Below are 26,189 nucleotides of genomic sequence, written 5' to 3' on the forward strand. Positions count from 1 at the left end.
AGCGTTATATATATAGAGCAATTAGCTAGGCTTAGCTGGTGAAATACTGTACCCAATGAAAACGCCACAGGATTATGAATGTACTTGGAGCCGCCTAAAAACAGGCTAGCTTAAAAATCCAAGGACATATAAAGAATAAATTCGGGTATTGGAAATCAACGTGTCAGTAAATGAGATTTATTATACATCCTTAAGCCACAGGGTAATGTGTTCTTCACTTGAAAGCAACCCGTATCTGTTGACATGTTATTGAGCACATGGTTTTGGGGTTTGTTTCTCTCTTGTCTTGTCAAGTTAAATTGCAGATAAAGACGTACGTTGAGCTCCAAATCTATTTGTTCTGACAATAAAGTGGTTGTGCTTTGTACAGAGCTAATAGAAATATATATATATATATATATATATGTGCATATTTATATTCGCACATGTTTATATTTACAAGAGGCCACGTTTAGTTGAAGCAGACCAACCATGTCTGCATTGGTTGCGTGTTGTACATAACTATATCTAAAAAGATATGCATTGAGCTCCCAAACAGCCAGCCTTCAAGATGAAGCAACAAGGTTCATTCACGTGCTTAATTAAGCATATGTCAGTACTTATTTTGACTTACAACTTAAGCTATGGCCCAATACCCATTTGAAAAATGGGTTTGCATGAGATGTGTTGCATGATGTATGTGTAAATATATTTATATGTATATATGCATGTCTCTGCAAGTTAGCTAGAGAGAGAAAAACAAGCTTAGCTAGAGAGACACGGATTCTAGAGAGAGAAGTTGTAGAGAGATAAAATGTAGAAGGATTTGAGCGAAGGAGCATCCGATCAACACGGCGGCTGGAAGTAGGACTACGTCGACCCACCACCGGCACCGCTGATCGACATGGCGGAGCTGAAGACGTGGTCCTTCTACAGAGCCCTGATCGCTGAGTTCATCGCCACCCTCCTCTTCCTCTACGTCACCGTGGCCACCGTCATCATCTGCAGCAGTGGGTTCAGCGGTAACGACATCATGAAGAAACCCACTAGTGTGATGCACTTCACGGCCAACACCGGTCTGGGGATGAATGGTCGAAGTCTTTTGGAGCATGAGGACACCGACAGCCCGTTTGCAATACAGACCCATCGCCGGAGGAGTCGCTTATGCAGTTCCAGGAGGTTCGCCCACTTTCGGCTGGAATGAACTGCGTTTCTCGCCAGATTTAATGGCGTCAAAACTTACTGTTCTTTACCAACGTGTGGGACGATTAAAGTTCACCCAAAACCCAAAACCATTGGTTATGATGATGGACGACGGCGTAAATACCATCTCCGGCGGTGACGTCGCCAAAGAGAATGACGGCGTTGTATTTGAAATGGAGCTCACATGTTTTCCAGCACTGAGTTTATCCACGGTGATAGGTTCAGCAGCGGTGACTTCATGAAGAAGATAACCGACGCGACAATCTCTTCTTGGCCGGCGACGGTCCATGGCAAACACGTTGCGATGCTTGGCAGTATGAACCATGAATCATGTTCGTTCCTTGGTTGGTCAGTGCCCATTAAAAAATGGGTTTGCATGTTGATGGTTGGGTGGATGCTATAGCATCATGCATAGATCGGCTCACGCAGTTCCTATAAGCTCGCCAACTTTTGGTCTTTCTTCACCAACGTTCTCAAAAGGATCAATTTTGAAACTTACCCAAAATGGCAAAGCCCAAAACTGTTAGGTACACGTACGGGTAATGGAAAATGGTGGGAGCATCATCTCCGGTGACGTCGTCGTCGGTGGGGGTGACAATGTTGATGCTTGTAATGAAAACTTGCATGTTTCTTGGGCGGCAAGTATGATCCACACTTTGTTATTTTTCCTATGGGACTTGCTTTTATTTTGAGACAGACGTGAAGTTGCTGCATAGTTCATTTCTCTCACTCTTTTGGATTAAATGGGTTTCTATATTTCTCTCTCCAAAAAGTGGTCCGTAGCTGTTGCTGTGTTGTGATCTGGTATATTTTTGAAGCTTGAGCGGGTTGGACGCTTCAATATGGCCTAGGTACAAATAGCCATTGTAAATAAGAAATGAAATAGTACACTTCTCTTTTCTTGTTAACATTTGGGTTTAATTATCCATACATTATAAGGCAAAATTAGCTTTGATTGGTCCCGGGCCGAACACAAAAAACTGGCCTAAATAAATACAACTCTACAAAAATTCGGTATGAACCCATTTTCATAGAGTTGAGGGACAGTTGTTAACACCTAAAATATAATTCGAGGCAATCATGCCACGTGGTCAGAAATTACAAGGTCCGATCATCAGGGCGAAAGATTAATTTCTAATCATGGTGATCCGATTTAAGGCTGAGAATGAAGAAGAGTGGAATTTTTAGGCCATTAAGACTGATATGAGGTTTTGAGCTCATAACAGGCTATGATTGAGAGTCTCAGTCACTATGGTTATGACTCTCAGTTACTATGGTCATGATCATGAGTCTTAGGCCAAACCTTCTCAGTCATTATGGTCATGAGAGTCTCAGTCTCATGATCATGAGTCTTAGGCCAAACCTTCTCAGTCACTATGGTTATGAGAGTCTCAGTCATCTTGATCATGAGAGTCTCAGTTTCATGATCATGAGTCTTAGGCCAAACCTTCTCAGTCACTATGGTTATGAGAGTCTCAGTCATCATGATCATGAGAGTCTTAGGCCAAAGCCTTTTCAGTCATCTTGGTCATGAGAGTCTCAGTCTCATGGTCATAAGTTTTAGGTCAAAACCCTTCTCGGTCGCTATGGTTATGAGAGTCTCAGTCATCATGATCATGAGTCTTAGGCCAAAATACTCTCAGTCACAACTTTCTCGATCACAATGGTCATGGTCAGGAGACCCTCAATTATAATGGTCACAATCCAAAGTCTCTCTAAAGACTCATAACCAGCCATGATCAAGAGTCTCGATCGTTATTTCTCTCTCTCACAATGATCATAAGACTCTCGGTCATAATGGTCATGATCATGAATCTTAACCAAGATTTCTAGTCACTATGGCCATGATCAAGACTTATGACCAAATATGGTCATGATCAGGGGTCTCGGGTCATTATCACTTGAGGAATCTTTGGGGTAATTCAAATGAAGACCGGTTGTGAATCCCAATGTTTCAAGAACCCAACAAGTCAGGTCTAGAAGTTTGAAGAAAGCTTGAAATAGAAAAGGACAACTTGACAATGTCAGAAGTTCAGAACTACAGATGGAAGGTTTTCACCAACATCTGATGAGGGAAGTCAGGATTGTCAGTAATCAGATGACTCCAGGCTAATGTACAAATCAAGCCAGACATGACAGGTGCAGAGAGCTGAAAATGGCTTGAAGACCAAAATCATCAAGCATGAAAGAATAGGCACCATTTAGTCAAAAATACCATGTCAGACATACTTGTATCTGCCTATAGAGGGATGTGCAAGTTAGTCAACGTTTCCAGCTGGTGGTTAGGAAAAGTCACTTTCAGCTTACAACCAATCAATTTCTAGAGAAACGGTTGAAAGGGACAACACCAGGTGGAAGCCTCTATAAATACCCACTCAAGCATCACAAGGAAGAGGTCCAAGACCATTTCTAAAGTTCAACCTTTAGCATTCCTATCATTTAGCACTTCAAGCTCAGTTTAGCACTTAGCTTTTATTTCAGCAAGTTTAGCTTAACACTATTAGTTTAGTACTTAGTTCATCTTCCAACATTAAATACTTTAGTTTCCATTTCAATCAAGAGTTTGTAATTCATTCATCATTGTAATCAGTCAAGTTCAATGAAGAAAGGTTTGCAGATTCAGGTATATTTATTGTCTAGTTAAGTTGCTTCTAATTCATGTTTATCTTGAGTGTTTAAAGTCCTTTCTTAAAGGCAATAGCAACCTTAAGGAGAGGGTCATTCCTACCTCCAACTTTCGCCTGAATCACCTTAGGTCGGTGACCCGACCCGATAGGAATAGTTTGGCAAGAAATATTCGAGTCCATCAGGACTCTGGCATGCCCGCGTTCTAGGTCAGCCGTTCATTGGTTAGCGACCTCAGACCACTTTGTGAGCCAAACAATTGCTAACGAAGCTGGTGCTTCCTTCTTCTATATAAATGGACCAGAGCTTTTGTCTCAATATGTCGGAGGGAGTGAGAGCAATCTCAGGAAAGTATTTGAGGAAGCAGAGAAGAAGGCTCCATCTATTATCTTTATTGATGAGATTGATTCTATTGCTCCCAATCGAGAGAAAACTAGTGGGGAAGCTATTGAGAGGGTTTCCCAGCTGTTAACCCTTATGGATGGTGTTGAGCGTCGTGCTCATGTTATTGTGATTGGTGGTACTAATCGTCCTAACAGCATTGACCCTGCCCTGAGAAGGTTTGGTAGATTTGATAAGGAAATTGAAATTGGTGTTCCAGATATGGTTGGGCGTCTTGAGATTCTTCGAATACATAGGAAGAACATGCGGCTTGCTGAAAATGTAATATCAAACACTATATTAGTATCATCTTGCATTTTTTTTTTTTTATAGTAGGTGTGTATATTGTTTTTGAACAATTTATATATGCTTTTAATTGTGCAGGTTGATTTAGAAAGAATTGCCAAAGACACACATGGATATGTTGGTGCTGATTTAGCAGCTCTGTGCAGTGAGGCTGGACGCCAATGCATTAGAGAGAAGATGGGCGTGATTGGCTTGAAAAATGAGGTCAAAGATGCTGAGATACTCAACTCCATGGCTGTTACGAATGAGCACTTCCAACTACAAATTGCTACCGGAAAAAGCAAGCCATCAATTCTGCCTGAAACAGTGAGGGGTTTATATATATATATATATATATTTTCTTAAGCAGGTATTGTATTGATCAGAAGATAGATCAATAAGTATAAAAGGATCAAACTTTATGCCTTTTAATTGTGCAGGTTGATTTAGAAAGAATTGCCAAAGACACACATGGATATGTTGGTGCTGATTTATCAGGTCTGTGCAGTGAGGCTGCATTGCAATGCCTCAGAGAGATGGGTGTGATTGGCTTGAAAAATGAGGTCATAGATGCTGAGTCACTCAACTCCATGGTTGTTACGAATGAGCACTTCCAATGACAAATTGCTACGGGAAAAAGCAAGCCATCAATTCTGCGGGAAACGGTGAGGGAATTTTTTATATTTTATTTCTTCATAAGCAGGTATTGTATTGATCAAAAGATGGATCAATCAGTACAAAAGGATCAAAGTGAAGGCATTCCTTCACTCTAGACATCAATAAGAAAAAGAAACAGGTAAGTACCACTTCCAGTATACATGGAAGAAAAAGAAAAACACAGAAAGAAAACTGCATGGCAGCAACAACATCATGTGGAAAAGCCCCAACACCAATTGACTACCCTTGTCACCTCAACAGCCGACATGCTAACCCCTTGATGGAATCTAAAATTTCTCTCCCCTCAAATAGCCCACACAACAGCTGTGAAAACCATCCTCTTAAACTAGGCATTATGTGAGATGAAGCTATCGTATACTTAATAAACCAATTCAGCAGTTGATCAAAAGTTCTCACCTCTGGAAGAGACCGACTCAGAACATCATCAAACCATGGCCATATTTTCTTAGCAAATTGGCACCCCACGAATAAATGATCCCTAGAATCATCAAATGAAAGGCAATTAGAACACACTGAAGTCTGCTGCAACTCCCTCTTCTACAGATTAAATATTGATAAGTGCTTGTCCAAAATAATCAAACAAGCAGCAAAATAATTCGATGCCTCCCCTTATTCCAACGCAACTTTCTCCAAGGAAGATGTTGTCTACATTTGTCCCAAGCTTTTTTAGAAGTAAATGAACCCTCATCCGACATCAATCTATCTCCACCATTATGAATAGGCAAAATAGAAATGAACTGCTTTACATGGTACATCCCAGCTCCCAAAAAACTGAGATAGCATCTACCATCTTGAATAAGAACATTCACATCTCTTAACAAGCTAATAGTTAAATTTGATCCAACATTAAAATTCACATTCTGTTGCATGATGTCCCTAACTGATAGAACCTGTTCCAAATAGCAGAATGAGAGGATGAAAGAATTGAACTCAATTAGGAAGCTAGTGTTTCTGATGTACCTATTAGTAAACCAAGCAACCCACAGCGACTCTTTCTTCTTAATCAAGTCCCAAACCAAAGCACGTGAAAACGATTTCTGAATATCCTCAATCTTTCTCACACCAAACCCACCCTCAGCTTTAGGTAAAGAGACCTTCTTCCAACACAACAATTGAGCTTTCTTCACCAAATCTGAATCTCCCCAAATAAATGTCTTCAATTTTCTTTCTATACCACGAGACACAAAAGCAGGTAAATGAAACACAGCACTCCAATAGTTTCAACTCATTTCTAATGTTTTGGTGAGCCAGGTTGTTGAAGTGCCCAATGTTAGTTGGGAAGATATCGGAGGCCTTGAGACTGTTAGGTAGCAGCTTCAAGAGGTAGTTGCAGTTGCTGCATTGCAGTGTATGTATACACCTAAACCTTATATTTTTCAATTTTCTCCTCATACTCTCTCTTTATCATGTAGATCATCCAGTATCCCATGGAGCATCCTGAAAAGTTTTAGAAGTTTGGTGTGTCAGCCTCAAAGGGAGTTCTTTTCTATGTCCCACCAGGATGTGGGAAAACTCTTCTGGCCAAGGCTGTTGCAAATGAATGTCAGGCAAACTTTATCAGTGTTAAGGGTCCAGAATTGCTTACCATGTGGTATGGAGAAAGTGAGGCTAATGTTCGAAAAATATTTGAAAAGGCTCGCCAATGTGCTCCTTGTGTGCTATTCTTTGATGAGCTGGATTCAATTGCTATAAAGGTCTGTTTTAGTGTTTTTCTACCTTGAATTGTTCGTTGTGATATTTTGTAATCCCTGTTTAATTTTTTTTTTTTTTAATCCTTGTAGAAGGGGCACAATTCAGTAGATAGTGGCGCTTCTGACAGGGTTTTGAATCAACTGCTAACGGAGATGGATGGATTTTCTACCAATAAAATGGTTTTTGTTATTGGAGCCACCAACAGGCTTGATCTTATTGAGCCCGCACTTACTCGTCCTGGCCGTTTTGATCAATTGATTTATATCGCTTTGCCTGATGAAGAATCTCACTATCAGATTTTCAAGGCTTGCCTTAGGAAATCTCCTGTTTCTGAAGATGTAGACCTGGGATCCCTTGCTAAGAACACCCAAGGCTGCAGTGGTGCTGATATTATGGAAATATGCCAACATGCCTGCACCTATGCCTTAAAAGAGGAAATTCAGAAGGTAAGCTTCTGTACTAATTTTTCATGTGTGCCAACAAAACCCCAGTGACCCCAGCACGGCCCAGTCTTTCCAGCCTTACCACCCCAGCACCCTAAAAATATTGGTAGTTGAATGAAAATTATAAAAGCCTCTTCATATCCCCACATAATTGGAACAATTGTGTTGTATCATGTCTGGAAAGGCGTGTAACAACTGTATTGGTTAAGTGTGAATATATGTCCTTACGCCAGCGTGGTCTAATCAGAGTCCAAGACTTGTTTATTCTGATGTCACTAATTTGTGTTATATATAATCAGATTTAGTTGTAACTGAACTTCCATGAAAGTTGGACAATGCTTGGTGCGTTTGAGTTTGGCCTTTTAGTACAAAGGAGATAGCATGTAATGATAATGCCATCCCAGTAAAATCGGTCCTTTGTCATATTCTGGTCTGGGAAGTCCTTACACTAAAGAAGTGATAAGAAAAGCAACTCAATTCTTTTAAAGGCACAATGCCCTCATTTGAATCTATGTGAAACTCAAAGGACTTGTTTTGTTTAAACCCTCTTCGGAAATTCTTACTTTATTGCGTGGAAACTAAAATATTAAGGTTGAATTTTCACTTTTCATTTTGCAGGAGAGAGAGGGAGAGAGGAGGAGAAGGGAGAATCCAGAGGCTATGGAGAAGGATGTAGAAGAAGAAGAGGCGTCAGAAGTCAAGGCTGCCCATTTTGATGAATCAATGAAATATGCGCGTAGGAGTGTAAGTGATGATGTCAATGATAAGTACCAGGCAGTTGTTGCAGGGGCTCTGAACTGACCATTATTGAACCTTTGTTCAACAAACACACTGACGCCTTTGAATGCAACAATGGTATTTAGACTAATGTTCGTCTGATAGGTTCATGGAACTTGAACTTCTTTTTAATAAGTTCTTTGAACCCTAGGTTAGTGGCTTGAATTATCTCATGTTATTTCTAGTTTCTTCTTGTGAAAATCTTTTTGTTAAGAATGGATCAATTTTAGAGCAAATATACATTCAGGCATTTATACATTTATTTAGCAATTGTTGTAGTCTAAGAGATCATTGTTTGATATGCTAGTAAAAGATCAGATTAACATGCATGTTAGTGAAAAATGCTAAACATCACGGATTATTTTGTGACGTGGTTTCTCGAATTACATAGCAAGTGAGCAACTTTTGATGGATGATACTGCAATTTCATGTATTCTGAAAGTAATCCAGCCCAGCCCCAACCCAACCTCAACCCGAATCGGGTTGGATTGGGCCAACCTATAACGACCCGAACCCGTGGGTCCGAATCATTAACCGGGTCCTTACCCGAACCTGAGGTCAATTAGGTCATACCATCAATTTCCTGTGTCTATAACCATCCTACTAGTCAATCCGGGGTCCAAAATACACCGCAATTTCCTACGTCAATATGTGACATATGAGTCAATCTAGGGTCTAAAATAATCCAAGAAGACACTGTAATAGAGTGGGCAAGTGTACAGGTCAAAAGGGAAGGATCAACCGGTTGATGGCCATTCACCGATCGGCTGAAGGGGTAGGTTCGGTCAGCTGATCTACAGGATCGGCCGGCTGAAACGATTGGGAAAGTGGTTGCTCTCGGGACATAATGGCCTATTGGTCGGCTGGTGAAGGTGGTTCAGTCGGTCGAACCTGGGATTTCGGTCGGCCGATGGTGAGGATCAGCCGGCCGAAACAAGACTCCTCACAATCCAACTCTTTGGAACGATTCCTGACTATGCTCATTTCAAGCCAAACCTACACTGGACCTGTTATGCAGTCGATTTCCGAATTCACGGCAACAGTTTATAACGTTATACAGTTAAAAGGCATCTATAATTAGTCAGAGTACAACTTCGTTTCCCATTCATCATGAAATATTTACATAGTCTCACTTCACTACAAAATACCATAAAGAGTTCTAATTACAATACATGGCCATAGTTTACAAATTGATTACATCTTTCTAAAGTTGAGACTTTACAAAAGAATAGGTCCCAATATACAAAAGTAGCAAAATGAATTTCTAGTCTTCCTCACGCTTGTGAAGGGTCGGCGTCCACTACTTCCTTTCTTAGCCCTGAAAAATTTAAATAAGGGGTGAGCAAAGTTTGCTCAGGTGGTGCCTAAGACACACCTCTTGTGACCCCGTGAACCCAAACAGTGAATAGAGATATAGGAAATGGGGTCATGCAATGCTGGGAAATACAACATCAATTCCAAGTCCAAAATGAAAGATGTTGTACTATGGAATGCAATGGCATGCTATGTCACTCCCTATTTTCAGAATCCAAATCCATCACTTTTCAAACTGTTAATATAACTCGTCCCTTGGTGACTCCGCGGCGATACGAGAGAAGAATTAGCTATTGTCCCTGACCCTTGGTACCCCCGCAATGTCATTTAGGGCCCAACTAGCTCAACCACTTTAGGGTGATTTCCTTAATTCCCTCTAGGTTATATTAACATCACGGCCCTTTGGTGACTCCGCAGTGACCGGGTTTTCTCAAAAACCATTTCATCAAATTTCTCCCCAAAAATCCCCTTTCTCTTTCATTTCAAATAACTTTACCCTTTTTCATGCCCAATGCTATGGATGCATGTCACATACTTTGCCATTTCCATAGAAATAAAGAAATTTCTACTGCGCAATTTAACATGCTTCCACATAGCCATTTCTAGCAAGATAATAAACACTTAGGCATGGAAATTAATGCTTAGGCATATTCTTCATACAATTCATTTAATACACATAATCATAGATTTCATATATAACAATTATATCATTTTCAAGGCAATTCACTCAAATTAAACATGTTTGACAACAAATATTAAAAGAAAATTCACAAAGAAACAAGAAATTTGTAATTAGAAACCCCTACCTCAAGACAAGAAAAAAACCCCAATTTGTGCGCTCGATCATGAATTCCCTAGAGTGGTTCAAACAAGAAATTGCTCCGATCAAATCGTAGATCTCGGCGAGCTCTTTAATTTGCCGCAAACGGCATAAAAAAACTCCAAATGATGAAGGAGAAATCAAGGATCAAAGTTTTGAAGTAAAAAGAAAAAGAAAAAAAGAATTTGAGAGGGTGAGAGAGAGACCAGAGGGAGAGGAAAAGAATTGTAGGCAAATGGCCTTTTGGCCTTTAAAAGATGCTAATGGTGGGCCCCACCAAAATTAATTTATTTTCCTTTTATTTTTGTACCACAATTAAATCATTTTACACATCAACTATATATACACATTTAAAAATTCACAACTTCATATAACCCATTAAATAAAAATACATGTCATGCAAATGAATCCAACCAATACCCCCGTATACAACAATTCCGGTAACGGTTCCCACAAACAACCGTCCGGCCCGAAAAAGGGAAAAATTACAAAAATGACAACTCTTGCATTTCAAAGAGTCCTGAACCCAATGAAATGTCCCAATCAACTCTCGGACACAACCGACATACCCCACAGTGTTCGGCACGTAAAACGAGAAAAGACGAAAATGCCCCCTTAAAATCAAAAAATTCCAGAAAATGAAAAATAGTACAAATTGGAAACATTACAATCTACCCTCCTTAAAGAGATTTCGTCCTCGAAATCTACCCTCCATATGGAGAAGGCCCACAGCCACGCACTTTCTGAGAACACCTCACAAAACTCTGAGACCATGAACTTACTGACATTATTACCTTTGACACCAGACGTCATCAGGCAATTACACACCACTGCCACTAAAACCCAATGCGGGTGCCTATATCTCACCTCATCATAACACAAAACCAACTAGACCTTGCGCTTGGCTTAAAACGGACATCAGTCAATTCCATACAGTCACGGAAGGCTCCAAAGCCCAAGAAAAGAACAGTTATCAGACCAACGAATAAAACATCCAACCTCAACTCATTCTTCAAAGGTTACACAAAATTCCCAATTCTATACATCTTCATCAGACCAAGCACTCGTTATCTAACACGTAACTATACCATCACATAACCGCACCAATGACTACTAATCATACTATACGACAATCCTTACACCTACAACTTCGAGATGATTAAATAATGAATCTCCCAATGACTGCATAAACATTAATCACTAAATCAGTAAAGCGTACTATGCTGTACCCAAGGCACAATTCCTCAAATGAGATCTTTAATAATCAAATGGATTGGACATTTGGTCCCACTTAACACACCTCGTCACCAGATATATCATCTTCCATATATATTTTTTTAATATTAGATGTGTATATTGTTTTTGAACAACTTATATATGCTTTTAATTGTGCAGGTTGATTTAGAAAGAATTGCCAAAGACACACATGGATATGTTGGTGCTGATTTAGCAGCTCTGTGCAGTGAGGCTGGACTCCAATGCATCAGAGAGAAGATGGGCGTGATTGGCTTGAAAAATGAGGACATAGATGCTGAGATAGTCAACTCCGTAGCTGTTACGAATGAGCATATCCAACTACAAATTGGTACCGGAAAAACCAAGCCATCAATTCTGCCTGAAACAGTGAGGGATTTTTTATATTTTGTCTTTTTCTTAAGCAGGTATTGTATTGATCAGAAGATAGATCAATAAGTATACAAGGATCAAACTTTATGCCTTTTAATTGTGCAGGATGATTTTAAGAGAATTGCCAAAGACACACATGGATATGTTGTTGCTGATTTATCAGGACTGTGCAGTGAGCCTGCATTGCAATTCCTCAGAGAGATGGGTGTGATTGGCTTGAAAATTGAGGTCATAGATGCTGAGTTACTCAACTACAAATTGCTACGGGAAAAAGCAAGCCATCAATTCTGCGTGAAACGGTGAGGGAATTTTTTATATTTTATTTTTTCATAAGCAGGTATTGTATTGATCAAAAGATGGATCAATCAGTACATAAGGATCAAAGTGAAGGCATTCCTTCACTCTAGACATCAACAAGAAAAAGAAACAGATAAAGTACCACTTCCAGTATACACGGAAGAAAAAGAAAAACACAGAAAGAAAACTGCATGGCAGCAACAACATCATGTAGAAAAGCCCCAACACCAAGTGACTACCCTTGTCACCTCAAGAGCAGACATGCTAACGCGTTGATGGAATCTAAAATTTCTCTCCCCTCAAATAGCCCACTCAACAGCGGTGAAAACCATCCTCTTAAACTTGGCATTATGTGAGATGAAGCTATAGTATACTTAATAAACCAATTTAGCAGTTGATCAAAAGTTTTCACCTCTGGAAGAGACTGACTCAGAACATCATCAAACCATTCCCATATTTTCTTAGCAAATTGGCACCCCACGAATAAATGATCAAATGAAAGGCAATTAGAAAACACTGAAGTCAGCTGCAACCCCCTCTTCTGCAGATTAATAGTGATAGGTGCTTGTCCAAAATAATCAAAGAAGCAGCAAAACAATTCGATGCCTCCCCTTATTCCGACGCAACTTTCTCCAAGGCACCAAAGGAAGATGTTGTCTTCATTTATCCCAAGCTTTTTTAGAAGTAAATGAACACTCATCCTACAGCAGTCTATCTCCACCATTATAAATAGGCAAAACATAAATGAACTGCTGTACATGGTACATCCCACTGTGACATCTAAGTCCGGGTCCTGTCTCTGTGACTCAATCACTCGTACAACAAGAGTAGGCTGAGCCACAAGACTAAACAAGAATGCTGACTCACTGTAACCATCATCATCAAAATACTGTAATCCCATCTCTGTCAGATCTTCAAGCATCTTCCACTTCCGAATAGCTAAACTGGCCAAAGTTCCATGAGATTTTCGGCTTAAGGCATCAGCTACAACATTTGCCTTGCCCGGATGATACTGCAAATCAAAGTTGTAATCTTCCAAGTACTCAACCCATCGTCTCTGTCTGTTGTTCAAGTCCTTTTGGGAAAAAAGGTACTTAAGACTTTTGTGATCTGAAAATACCTCGAATCTCTCACCATACAAGTAATGTCTCCAACACTTCAAGGCAAATACAACTGCCGCTAACTCTAGGTCATGAGTAGGGTAGTTGTACTCGTGAGTCTTCAACTGTCGAGACCCATAAGCCACTACTCTACCATCCTGCATCAACACACATCCCAACCCGTCACGTGAAGCATCACAATAGATCACATAACCCAAGCCATGCTCAGGTATCACCAACACTGGCGCTGTAGTCAATCTCGTCTTCAACTCCTGAAAAGATGAAACACAGGCCTCATTCCAGACAAACTTGACCCCTTTCCGAGTCAAACGGGTCATAGGAGCTGCCAAATGGGAGAAATCCTTCACAAATCTCCGATAGTAACCCGCTAAACCAAGAAAACTGCGGATCTCAAACATTTTCTTGGGTCGCTCCCAAGTCAAAACTGCTTCAACCTTTGATGGATCAACTGATACTCCACCTTCTGAAACAACATGCCCCAAAAACTTCACCTCCTGTAGCCAAAACTCACATTTCTCGTATTTGGCATACAATCGGTGCTCTTGCAAAATCTGTAAAACAATACTCAAATGGACCTCGTGATCTTCCCGAGTCCGTGAGTACACAAGAATGTCATCCATGAAAACTACCACAAACTGGTCCAAGTAATCGTGAAAGACGCGGTTCATCAAGTCCATGAATGCTGCTGGCACATTAGTCAAGCCAAAAGGCATAACAAGGAACTCATAGTGTCCATACCGTGTACGGAATGCTGTCTTCGGGATATCCTCATCCCTAACCCGCAACTGATAATAGTCAGACCTCAAGTCAATCTTCGAGAAACAACTGGCTCCCCTCAACTGATCAAATAAATCATCTATCCTTGGCAAAGGATACTTGTTCTTGATGGTGGCATGATTCAACTTCCGGTAATCGATGCATAACCTCAAAGATCCATCTTTCTTCTTAGCAAATAAGACCGGTGCGCCCCACGGTGACACACTCGGTCGGATGAAACCTTTCATCCTCAAATCATCAAGCTGCCTCTTCAATTCTTCCAATTCAACTGGGGCCATTTGATATGGTGCCATAAAAATCAGCGCGGTACCTGGCATCAAATCAATAGAGAACTCCACTCCTCGGTGTGGAGGCAACTCTGTCAAATCCTTCGGAAACACGTCCAGAAAATCACAAACAAACGCAGGATAATCCTCTTTCCCAACATCATCTTCTTCGGTTATAAGGCTAGCCAAGAAGTAATCACCATGACTTCGTCCACGAACTCCATAAAACGATGAAATGTGGGAATCACTCCAATCTCCCACGAAAAAGAAACAGTCTCCCTCGGAAGTGCAAACTGTAACCCTTCCTCTGTAACAGTCGATCGTGTCATGAAATGAAGCCAACCAATCCATCCCGAGAATGACATCAAAGCTAGTCATCTCCAGGAAGATAAGGTCAAACATGAAAGTCCGCCCGACTATCACAATGGGACACTCCCGCACAATTCGGCTCAAAGACACTGAAACCCCAACTGGCGTATCAACACTCAACGCCCGTTCCAAGAAACTAACTTCCAACCCCGATGCAAGTGCAAATGATGATGAAATGAAATAATGAGATGCACCAGAGTTAAACAAAACACGGGCCCAACAACCAAACACTGGAAATATACCTCAAAGAACTGACGGTCCAGAAAATGCATCGGTCTGTGCCAGTGCAAAAACACGTCCCTGTGGTACCTGTGCCTGAGGACTGCCAACCTAAACACCTAACTGCTGCACTGACATAGTAGGAGTATCCCTCCTAACTGACCGTGAACCCTGTGAAGACAAGGCAGGCTGTGGTGGTGGCGGTCTGAAACCTGACTGAACTGTAGCCGACTGAGACGGCCTCTGTCGTGACCCTCTGCCACTACCTGTGCCTGCTCCCTGGCCTGGACAATCACGAATCAAGTGACCCTGCTGGCCACACCCATAACAAGCCTTCGGAGTTGACGAAACTGAAGACGATTTCATCGGACAACTGGACTTGTAATGCCCAGGCTGCTGACACTGATAACAAACAACTGCACTCCTGTCAGATCCAGCTGGCATAGGAGTGGTAGGAGCAGATCTTGTAGACTGTTGTCCTTGAAACTAAGATGAACCACCCTTATTCTTCTTCCAAGAAGATCCCTCTGAAGATTGCCCTGCACCCCTCTTTTGCTTCCATTGTTCTCTTCTTGCATCTTTCTCTTTATTATCAGCCTCCAACATCAAAGCCCTTTCCACTGCTTCAGAATAAACCTTAATGAACTGTGCCATGATCAACGACTTCATCCGATCATTAAAACCGGAAACAAACTTCCGAGTCTTATTAGCTTCATCTCTCACCACTTCTGGAGCAAAACGAGAGAGTGAGGTGAACTTGTTCTCATACTCCGCTACTGACATGTTCCCTTGAATAAGATTATGAAACTGGTTTTGTAACTCCCATCTTTTGTAAAGCGGAAAATACTTCTCATAAAACAGCTCCTTGAACCTGTCCCAACTCATCTCTTCAATCTTGTACTGGTTGGTGATCGACTTCCACCAAACCTTGGCATCCATAGCAAACTTGTAAGTTGCTAGGATGATCTTCAAGTGATCCTCTGTCACATCCATTGAGGTTAGTTGGGTTTCAACTTGATCCAAGTAGTCATCTGCTACCATTGGATCCGCACTGCCCTCAAACACTACTGGCATCAACTGAGAAAACCCTTTTATGATCTTGAGACGCTTCTGAGCTGGCGTCTCCTCAACTTGAACTGTAGGTTGTGGTGCCGACTGCGACTGAGCAACAATTGTTGCCCTCACGACATTTTGCAATAAACGATTAAACTCCAGTGCCACAGAACCTTCACCCACTTCTACGGGTACGGGTGTTTCAACATTCTCTCTTCTTGGGGGAACGGCTCTTGGGGGAATCAAGTCCCTAAGAAGCATGTTCTCATCATTTAGCTCCTCCGGATTAGAGCTGGAGCTCTTACCAACATCACCCCTTGTTGGCCTAGGCCAACTTCTCTAGGTTCCTCACGCCGTGACATCGTGCTATAAAACGAAAAAACGATTCAAAAACATGACACTAAGACTGTGGACGACTCAACAAGAATTGATACCGTACAACACTTAGCATGCAAGACTATGCAAGAAACATTTTAACATAAACAAGTAAGCAGTAAGCACATAGGCAGTTAAGCATGCTCATTTAAGTAAAATATCACGTAGTAAGTAGTCAAGTAAGCAACACAAACAACATTCCATGTGACCCTAAGTAGGCCTCTACCCGTCGTCTTAAAGGTTTTCGAATCTTTGCTCTGATACCAAATTTGTAACGACTCAAAACTAATACTTTTTAAACAAAAAAAAAATAAAAAATTCAGCATGACCTCCCCTAAAAATAGGCCTATCACAACCTGTTTAATTGCATTTTTAACTTGTCATGGCTCAAATTCCGAATTCACGGCAACAAAAGATAATGATACAACCAACTAATCTAGACAATGCTTCAAACTAGGATTATCCATCTATTCATCAACAAGTTGCATACAATCAAATCCCTATCCAAAACATCATCAATACTTTAGTTATATTACATGACAAAGTTCCACAAAATAATTATACATCTTTGCACTTCTAGTGTTTTACAAAATAATGGGGAATATACAAAGATACAAAAGTGGACTTCTAACGCCGTTCAAGCTTGAGGTGGGTTGTCATCCACCAGTTCCTTTCCAAGACCTGAAAAAAATATATATAGATATAGGGGTGAGCATATAGCTCAGCAGGTGACACTTAAGACACAATTCTTGTGTCCTAGTGAATCCAAATAAAGCATAGGCCAATGAGAGATTGGGGACATGCATTGAAGGGGAAAAATAATTACAAGTACAAGTCAAATTCAATCACACACAAATGCAAATGGAGTGAGATGCAATGCATGCTAAAGTCACTCCCCGTTTTCATTCTCAAAACCATCACGTTCAAAGTTAATGTAACCCCCTTTGGTAACCCCGCCGCGACGAGAGGAGGATTGACTACCGTCCCTAGGCCCTTGGTGACCCCGTGGCGCCGTCGAGGGGCCTGAATAGCTCAACCACGTTAGGGTACTCTCCCTAGTCCTCCCTAGGCTACATTAACCTCCAGCCCGTTGGTAACCCCACAGCGACCGGGTTTGTCAAAACCAATTTTTTTCCAAAACATTCATTCCCAAATCCCCATTTTCATTTCAAGACAACCACTTCCCTTTTTCATGCAACCCAATGAGATGTAGGCTCATGTCATGATCTCAATATAATGACAAATGGGAACTTAGCACAATAATAAATAAGCATATTCTCATGGCATCATTATAGCATGTTAGTAACCTCAAAAAAAAATGTAAACAACCATCACATAGACATACTTTTCATTCAACCATGTTATACACATTTACATAACTAGCATGTTGTCAATTAAATCATTTTAATCAAAATCAATAACAATTAAACATGCTATAACATACATAGAGGAGCATGATTCATTATAGAGTAAGATTCCATGGCTTAAGATGTCCCTACCTCACAATCCAAGCCGAAATCCCTATAATAGGTCCTCCAAATTCGAGCTCTAAGGAAGACTCAAATCTGGAAATTGATAGTATGGATGCGTAGAGCTCGCTACAAGCTTCGTTTCGCCTCAAACGGTTCCTAAATCCGATGAAAGATGATTGAGTAATCAAACCTCAAAGTTTTTGTCTCCAAAATAAAAGAAAAAGAGAAGGAACCGAGAGGGAGAGAGAGCATACGGGAAAGAGAAAGAAAATGAGAAAGAAAAGAAGATTTTTTGGCCAAATAAGTTAGTGGTGGGCCTCACTTGAAATTATTTTCCTTTTCTCTTTATTTTTTTTTTTTTTTTTTGTCTCAAATTACACCACAAATACACAATTGCACCATACAAATGCTACATCACCACATAAATTAAAATGTAGGAAATGTAACTGGACCCAACCACAAACCCGGATGGTAAAGTGAAAAGACAAAAATGCCCTTGCATTAACGAATTTTCAGAAAATTCTAAAATGCTGAAAATTAGAATTATCACATAAGCAAACACAATTAATCACTTAAAAACAAACAAAACAACTAAGTCACATAACTAAATCAATGAAAAATAAAATAAAATTTTCAATTATGTCATTTTGAAAACTAGGGGTATTACACTGTCCCTTCAGGATCCATCACAACCGCTATTCTCGGCTGTCATTTCATCCCACTAAGTTTCCATCTTGCTAAAAATAGATGACGGTGAGGGTTCGGGCAGAGGCCATTGTCGGAGAGTATCTGGAGTTTTTGTTGGCCAGAGGCCGTTGCCGGGCAAATCAAAATTCGAGCCAGCAATGAGGAATCAGTCGCGATTCCGGCAACGATTTTCTGGTTCACGATTCCTGTAACGGGTCGATGGCATCCTCGTCAGTCCTCAACGCAGAGCTCAGAACTCCAGCGGTGGTGGCGCGACACGGCGCAGAGGTCAGAACTGTAGCGGCGGCGGCGCGGCACAGGTAATCAAGTTTGGGTTTTTTCAAAGCAGAGGGTAGAGAGAAAAGCCTATGATTTAAAAAGGGTAGTTTTGTCTCATATATATATATATATTGATATTTTAGATTAATAACTGATATTTTACTGAAGGGTAATCTCGTCTTTTCACAACTTTTAAGGGCTTGTTTGGATTAAATTTCGGACTAGGGGTGTGAGTGTTCAAAAAATGACTAACTTATATATACCTGTCAATACCACAAACCTCAGGAAGTGTCATTGTAATTAATAAAAAAAAAAAAAATTTCACTAATATTTTGTGAAACGAAAATGGCCAATTGAAGCTAAAGAATTTTTTATTTTTTATATACTCCCTCCATCCCTAATTAGTAGTTTATTTTTTTCTTTTTACATATTTCAAATTAGTTGTAGTTTTTCAAAAGTTAAAACATCTTTTTATTATATTTCCATCATTATCTTTTATCTTTTTAAAAAATTTCAAACTTTATAACTATATATATTTAAATTAAAAAAAATAATTTGATAATTTTAAAAGAGAAAATACATAAATTGTATGTCACTTTAAAAATTCCAATATCTAAATATGGACTTTTATTTAGAACAGAGGTAATAACTTCCTCTGAGTAACACGTGGCAAGAATTTATTGAACTCACCCTGTCCATATGCAAGAGGTCAATCAATCAGAGTTTTCTCTCTCTCCCCTTCGAAAATGCCTTTAAACCTGGGGTTCACCATGTCCCTACGTTGAGCTTCAAGAAACTTCCAATTTTCCAAACCGTTCTTTCCTTCTCCGGCTCTTTCCTTTCTTCTTCCATGGCTTCTGCACCTTTTGTTTCTTTAGACCTTCGATACGTAATTAAACCAAGCGCTCCTGGATGGCCCTCTGTTTCTGGTTCTTTCTGCACTTCTCATCATCAGATCATCTGGTTCGTTCTGCACCTTTTGTTTCTTCAGACCTTCGATCTCGTATCAAACCAAGCGCTCCTCGATAGCCCTCTGTTTCTGAAACAGGTATTTTCTTCTTCTTCTTCTTCCTTTTTTTTTTTTTATTTATTTTCTGAGCAAAATAACCGTAGCAATACTATTTGGTATTTTCTTCTCAAAATTGTTGATAAGCGAAATAAGTCTCAAATTGTAACTTGCGATTTGACTAGATTACAATGTTACCCAACAACTGGTTATGAATTGATTTGATAGCTCAGATATTGTTATTCAATATATTGACCCGATTCAATATGATCGAGAGGTAATTCAACCATTGAATTTACAGGGGGAATGATTTATCATCTCTATGGGATTAAATCCCGAGTTATTGCCAAGAAAAAAAAAAAAATGCTGAGATTATGGAAGTAGAAATTCTAGCATTTATAGGTATTGCACTGTTCATTATAGTTCCTAATGCTTTTCTACTAATGATTTACATAAAAACGGTTGGTCAAAGTGATCTGCACTTGCGGTAGTATGAACTCTCAAGTCATGCCAAAAATAGAAAGTAATTAATTCCAGTCTCATGAGTTCTTTCCTTCAACTAACAGTTTGTTTGTTGCATTTTTAATGGTTAAATTCTCTTGTTGTTACCATATTTGTCTTATTTATCTAATGAAATTATTGTTATTGGTGGTGGTGGTGGTGCAATTGTGTGTTGAACCTGCTTTACAGTGAAGAAGAGGGGTGACCTCCTTGAAAGGTAGGAATGGGGGGTATGAAATTCAGAGTACTTGAGTGTGAGCCACCAGAGTACTGCCTCTGTGTAGTTCTCCCGGGCAGTGAGGATCAAATAGTCAAGCAGGATGGTTATGATGATGTTGGTGGTGCCAGTAAACAGAGGGCAGAGATTCGGGAAATAGTAGAGTGGCCACTGAAGTATCCACATCTATTTCAGTCAGTTGGTGTAAAGCCACCTAAAGGGATTCTATTATATGGACCTCCAGGATGCGGAAAGACTTCAATAGCAAGAGCTATTGCTAACAAAACTGGTGCTTCCTTCTTCTGTATAAATGGACCAGAGCTTATGTCTCAATATTTCGGAGGGAGTGAAAGCAATGTCAGGAAAGTATTCGAGGAAGCACAGAAGAATGCTCCATCGATTATCTTTATTGATGAGATTGATTCTATTGCTCCCAATCGAGAGAAAACTCGTGGGGAACCTATTGAGAGGGTTGTTTCCCAGCTACTAACCCTATGGATGGTGTTAAGCGTCGTGCTCAAGTTTTTGTGAATGGTGCTACTAATCGTCCTAACAGCATTGACCCTGCCCTGAGAAGGTTTGGTAGATTTGATAAGGAAATTGAAATTGGTGTTCCGGATATGAACAGTGCAATAGCAAAAATGATGAGATTATGGAAGTAAAAATTCTAGCATTTATTGCTACTGCACTGTTCGTTCTAGTTCCTACTGCTTTTCTACTTATCATTTACTTAAAAACAGTTGGTCAAAATGATGTGGACTTGTACTAGCATGAACTCTCAAGTCATCCCAAAGTTCACATTTAAAATAGAAAGTAATTCCAGTCCAGTGTTAGCACATTAGATGATGGTCCATGAGTTCTTTCCTTTCAACTATCAGTTTGTTTGTTGCATATATAGTTAATGGTTAAATTCTCTTCTTGTTAGTATCTATGTCTAATTTAATGAGCCTTCAGAAAATTTTATCATGTTAGTATTATTATTGTTGTTGATGGTGGCGCATTTGAGTATTGAACCTGCTTTACTGGGAGGAAGAGGGGTGACATCATTCTTGTAAGGGGAGGAATAGTTCCCCCGGGGCAGTGAGGATCAATTAGACAAGCAGGATGGTTATGATGATGTTGGTGGTGTCAGTAAACAGATGGCAGAGATTCGGGAAATAGTAGAGTGGCCACTGAAGTATCCACATCTATTTCAGTCAGTTGCTGTGAAGCCACCTAAAGGGATTCTCTTACATGGACCTCCAGGATTCGGAAAGACTTCAATAGGAATAGCTATTGCTAACGAAGCTGGTGCTTCCTTCTTCTATATAAATGGACCAGAGCTTATGTCTCAAAATTTCTGAGGGAGTGAAAGCAATCTCAGGAAAGTATTCGAGGAAGCACATAAGAAGGATCCATCGATTATCTTTATTGATGAGATTGATTCTATTGCTCCCAATAGAGAGAAAACTCATGTCGAAGCTACACGGAGGGTTGTTTCCCAGCTGTTAACCCTTATGGATGGTGTTAAGAGCCGTGGTCATGTTATTGTGATTGGTGCTACTAATCGTCCTAACAACATTGACCCTGCCCTGAGAAGATTTGATAGATTTGATAAGGAAATTGAAATTGGTGTTCCAGATAAGGTTGGGCGTCTTGAGATTCTTCGAATCTGTATGAAGAACATGCGGCTTGCTGAAAATGTAAAATATCAAACATTATTTTGTATCATCTTCCAAATATATATATATATATTTAATAGCAGATGTGTATATTGTTTTTGAACAACTTATATATGCTTTTAATTGTGCAGGTTGATTCAGAAAGAATTGCCAAAGACACGTGGATATGTTGGTGCTGATTTAACAGCTCTGTGCAGTGAGGCTGGACTCCAATGGATCAGAGAGAAGATAGGCGTGATTGGCTTGAAAAATGAGGACTTAGATGCTGAGATACTCAACTCCATGGCTGTTACGAATGAGCTATCCAACTGCAAATTGGTACTGGAAAAAGCAAGCCATTAATTCTGCCTGATACAGTGAGGGATTTTTTATATTTTGTTTTTTTCATAAGCAGGTATTGTATTGATCAAAAGATAGATCAATCAGTATACAAGGATCAAACTTTATGCCTTTTAATTGTGCAGGATGATTTTAAGAGAATTGCCAAAGACACACATGGATATGTTGTTGCTGATTTATCAGGACTGTGCAGTGAGCCTGCATTGCAATTCTTCAGAGAGAAGGGTGTGATTGGCTTGAAAATTGAGGTCATAGATGCTGAGTTACTCAACTCCGTAGTTGTTACGAATGAGCACTTCCAACTACAAATTGCTACGGGAAAAAGAAAGCCATCAATTCTGCGTGAAACGGTGAGGGAATTTTTTATATTTTATTTTTTCATAAGCAGGTATTGTATTGATCAAAAGATGAATCAATCAGTGCATAAGGATCAAAGTGAAGGCATTCCTTCACTCTAGACATCAGCAAGAAAAAGAAACAGATAAGTACCACTTCCTGTATACATGGAAGAAAAAGAAAAACACAGAAAGAAAACTGCATGGCAGCAACAACATCATGTAGAAAAGCCCCAACACCAAGTGACTACCCTTGTCACCTCAACAGCAGACATGCTAACGTGTTGATGGAATCTAAAATTTCTCTCCCCTCAAATAGCCCACACAACAGCGGTGAAAACCATCCTCTTAAACTTGGCATTATGTGAGATGAAGCTATAGTAAACTTAATAAACCAATTCAGCAGTTGATCAAAAGTTTTCACCTCTGGAAGAGACCGACTCAGAACATCATCAAACCATTCCCATATTTTCTTAGCAAATTGGCACCCCACAAATAAATGATCAAATGAAAGGCAATTAGAACACACTGAAGTCAGCTGCAGCCCCCTCTTCTGCAGATTAATAGTGATAGGTGCTTGTCCAAAATAATCAAAGAAGCAGCAAAACAATTCGATGCCTCCCCTTATTCCGACGCAACTTTCTCCAAGGCACCAAAGGAAGATGTTGTCTTCATTTATCCCAAGCTTTTTTAGAAGTAAATGAACACTCATCCTACAGCAGTCTATCTCCACCATTATAAATAGGCAAAACATAAATGAACTGCTGTACATGGTACATCCCAGCTCCCATAAAACTGAGATAACATCTACCATCTTGAATAAGAACATTCACTGTGGCCTGTCTCGAGAATGGAAAGCATCTAACCACACCATGACCAAACCTCTGCGTCAAAGTAAGGCCGAATCTGATCCAACATTAAAATTCACATTCTGTAGCATGATGTCCCTAACTGATAGAAGCTGTTCCAAATAGCAGAATGAGAGGATGAAAGAATTGGACACCAGTAGGAAGCTAGTGTTTCTGATGTACCTATTGGTAAACCAAGGAACCCACAAAGACTCTTTCTTCTTAATCAAGTCCCAAACCAAAACACATGAAAACGATTTCTGAATATCCTCAATCTTTCTCACACCAAACTCACCCTCAGCCTTAGGTAAATATACCTTCTTCCAACACAACAATTGAGCTTTCTTCACCAAATCTGAATCTCCCCAAATAAATGTCTTCAATTTTCTTTCTATACCATGAGACACAGCAGCAGGTAAATGAAACATAACACTTCAATAGTTTCAACTAATTTCTAATGTTTTGGTGAGCCAGGTTGTTGAAGTGCCCAATGTCAGTTGGGAAGATATCGGAGGCCTTGTGACTGTTAGGCAGCAGCATCAAGAGGTAGTTGCTGTTGCTGCATTGCAGCGTATGTATACACCTAAACCTTATATTTTTCAATTTTCCCTTCATGCTCTCTTTATCATGTAGACCATACAGTATCCGATGGAGTATGCTGAAAAGTTTGAGAAGTTTGGTGTGTCAGCCTCAAAGGGAGTTCTTTTACATGGCCCACCAGGATGTGGGAAAACTCTTCTGGCCAAGGCTGTTGCCAATGAATGTCAGGAGATAAAAATCAATTGATCAAAACGGCCAGGACGCAAAAGTGCAGGCTCAATAAGATCACGCCTGTTGGTGGCTCCCATAACAAAAACCATTTTATTGGTGGAAATTCCATCCATCTCCGTCAGCAGTTGATTCAAAACCCTATCTGAGGCGCCACTATCTACTGAATTGTGCCCCTTCTACAAGGAATGAAAAAAAAAATGTTAACAGGGATTACAAAACTTCACAACAACATTTCAAAGTAGAAAACACTAAAATAGACCTTAATAGCAATTGAATCCAGCTCTAATAAAATGGTTTGAGCTGGATTCAATTGCTATTAAGGTCTGTTTTAGTGTTTCAAATTCACTGTGGCCTGTCTCGAGAATGGAAAGCATCTAACCACACCATGACCAACCTCTGCGACAAAGTAAGGCCACATCTCTGACATGCTAAAAATTGAATCTGATCCAACACTAAAATTCACATTCTGTAGCATGATTTCCCTAACTGATAGAAGCTGTTCCAAATAGCAGAACGAGGGGATGAAAGAATTGAACTCCAGTAGGAAGTGTTTCTGATGTACCTATAGTAAACCAAGCAACCCACAGAGACTCTTTCTTCTTAATCAAGTCTCAAACCAAAGCACATGAAAATGCTTTCTGTATATCCTCGATCTTTCTCACACCAAACCACTCTCAGCTTAAGGTAAAGGGATCTTCTTCCAACACAGCAAGCGAGCTTTCTTCATCCGAATAAATATCTTTAATTTTCTTTCTATACCATGAGACACAACAGCAGGTAAATGAAACACAGCACTCCAATAGGCAATCAGAAATTTTTATATTTCTTAACAAGAGTTTCAACTCATTTCTAATGTTTTGGAGAGTCAGGTGGTTGAAGTGCCCAATGCCAGTTGGGAAGATATCGGAGGCCTTGATAAGGTTAGGCAGCAGCTTCAAGAGGTAGTTGCAGTTGCTGCATTGCAGCGTATATATACGCCTAAACCTTATGTTTTTCGTTTTCCCCCTCATACTCTCTCGTTATCATGTAGGCCATCCAGTATCCCATGGAGCATCCTGAAAAGTCTGAGAACTTTGGAGATAGTGAGGCTAATGTTCGAAAAATATTTGAAAAGGCTCGCTGATGTGCTCCTTGTGTGCTATTCTTTGATGAGCTGGATTCAATTGCTATTAAGGTCTGTTTTAGTGTTTTCTACTTTGAAATGTTGTTGTGAAGTTTTGTAATCCCTGTTTGCATAATTTTTTTTTTCATTCCTTGTAGAAGGGGCACAATTCAGTAGATAGTGGCGCCTCAGATAGGGGTGTTTTTTTTTTTTTTCATTCCTTGTAGAAGGGGCACAATTCAGAGTCCAAGACTTGTTTGTTCTGATGTCACTAATTTGTGTTATATATAATCAGATTTAGTTGTAACTGAACTTCCATGAAAGTTGGACAATGCTTACTGTGTTTGAGTTTGGCCTTTTAGTACAAAGGAGATAGCATGCAATGATAATGCCATCCCAGTAAAATGATAATCAGATTTAGTTGTAACTGAACTTCCATGAAAGTTGGACAATGCTTACTGTGTTTGAGTTTGGCCTTTTAGTACAAAGGAGATAGCATGCAATGATAATGCCATCCCAGTAAAATGGGTCCTTTGTCATATTCTGGGAAATCCTTACACTAAAGAAATGATAAGAAAAGCAACTCAATTCTTTTAAAGGCACAATGCCCTCATTTGAACCTATGTGAAAGTCAAAGGACTTGTTTACTTTAAACCATCTTCTGAAATTCT

General features: G+C 39.9%; 1 long non-coding RNA gene and 2 pseudogenes across 1 annotated transcript; 2 read left to right on the plus strand and 1 right to left on the minus strand.

Annotated features, from left to right (window-relative positions):
• Nucleotides 1–1,025: 1,025 nt before the first annotated feature.
• On the plus strand, nt 1,026–24,392 carry LOC132271457 (cell division control protein 48 homolog E-like; annotated as a pseudogene).
• LOC132271461 (uncharacterized) lies at nt 16,802–18,314 on the minus strand. The gene is made up of 2 exons (XR_009469718.1): nt 17,800–18,314; nt 16,802–16,981 (listed from the first exon to the last, which is right to left on the minus strand). It is a non-coding gene; the product is annotated as an uncharacterized LOC132271461 (long non-coding RNA).
• On the plus strand, nt 19,480–22,140 carry LOC132271459 (cell division control protein 48 homolog A-like; annotated as a pseudogene).
• Nucleotides 24,393–26,189: the final 1,797 nt, after the last annotated feature.

The sequence above is a fragment of the Cornus florida genome, unplaced genomic scaffold (assembly GCF_030987335.1).
Source record: "Cornus florida cultivar Cherokee Brave unplaced genomic scaffold, ASM3098733v1 CherokeeBrave_3.0.0_Hap2_Chr08, whole genome shotgun sequence".
In the NCBI taxonomy this organism is placed as follows: Eukaryota; Viridiplantae; Streptophyta; class Magnoliopsida; order Cornales; family Cornaceae; genus Cornus; species Cornus florida.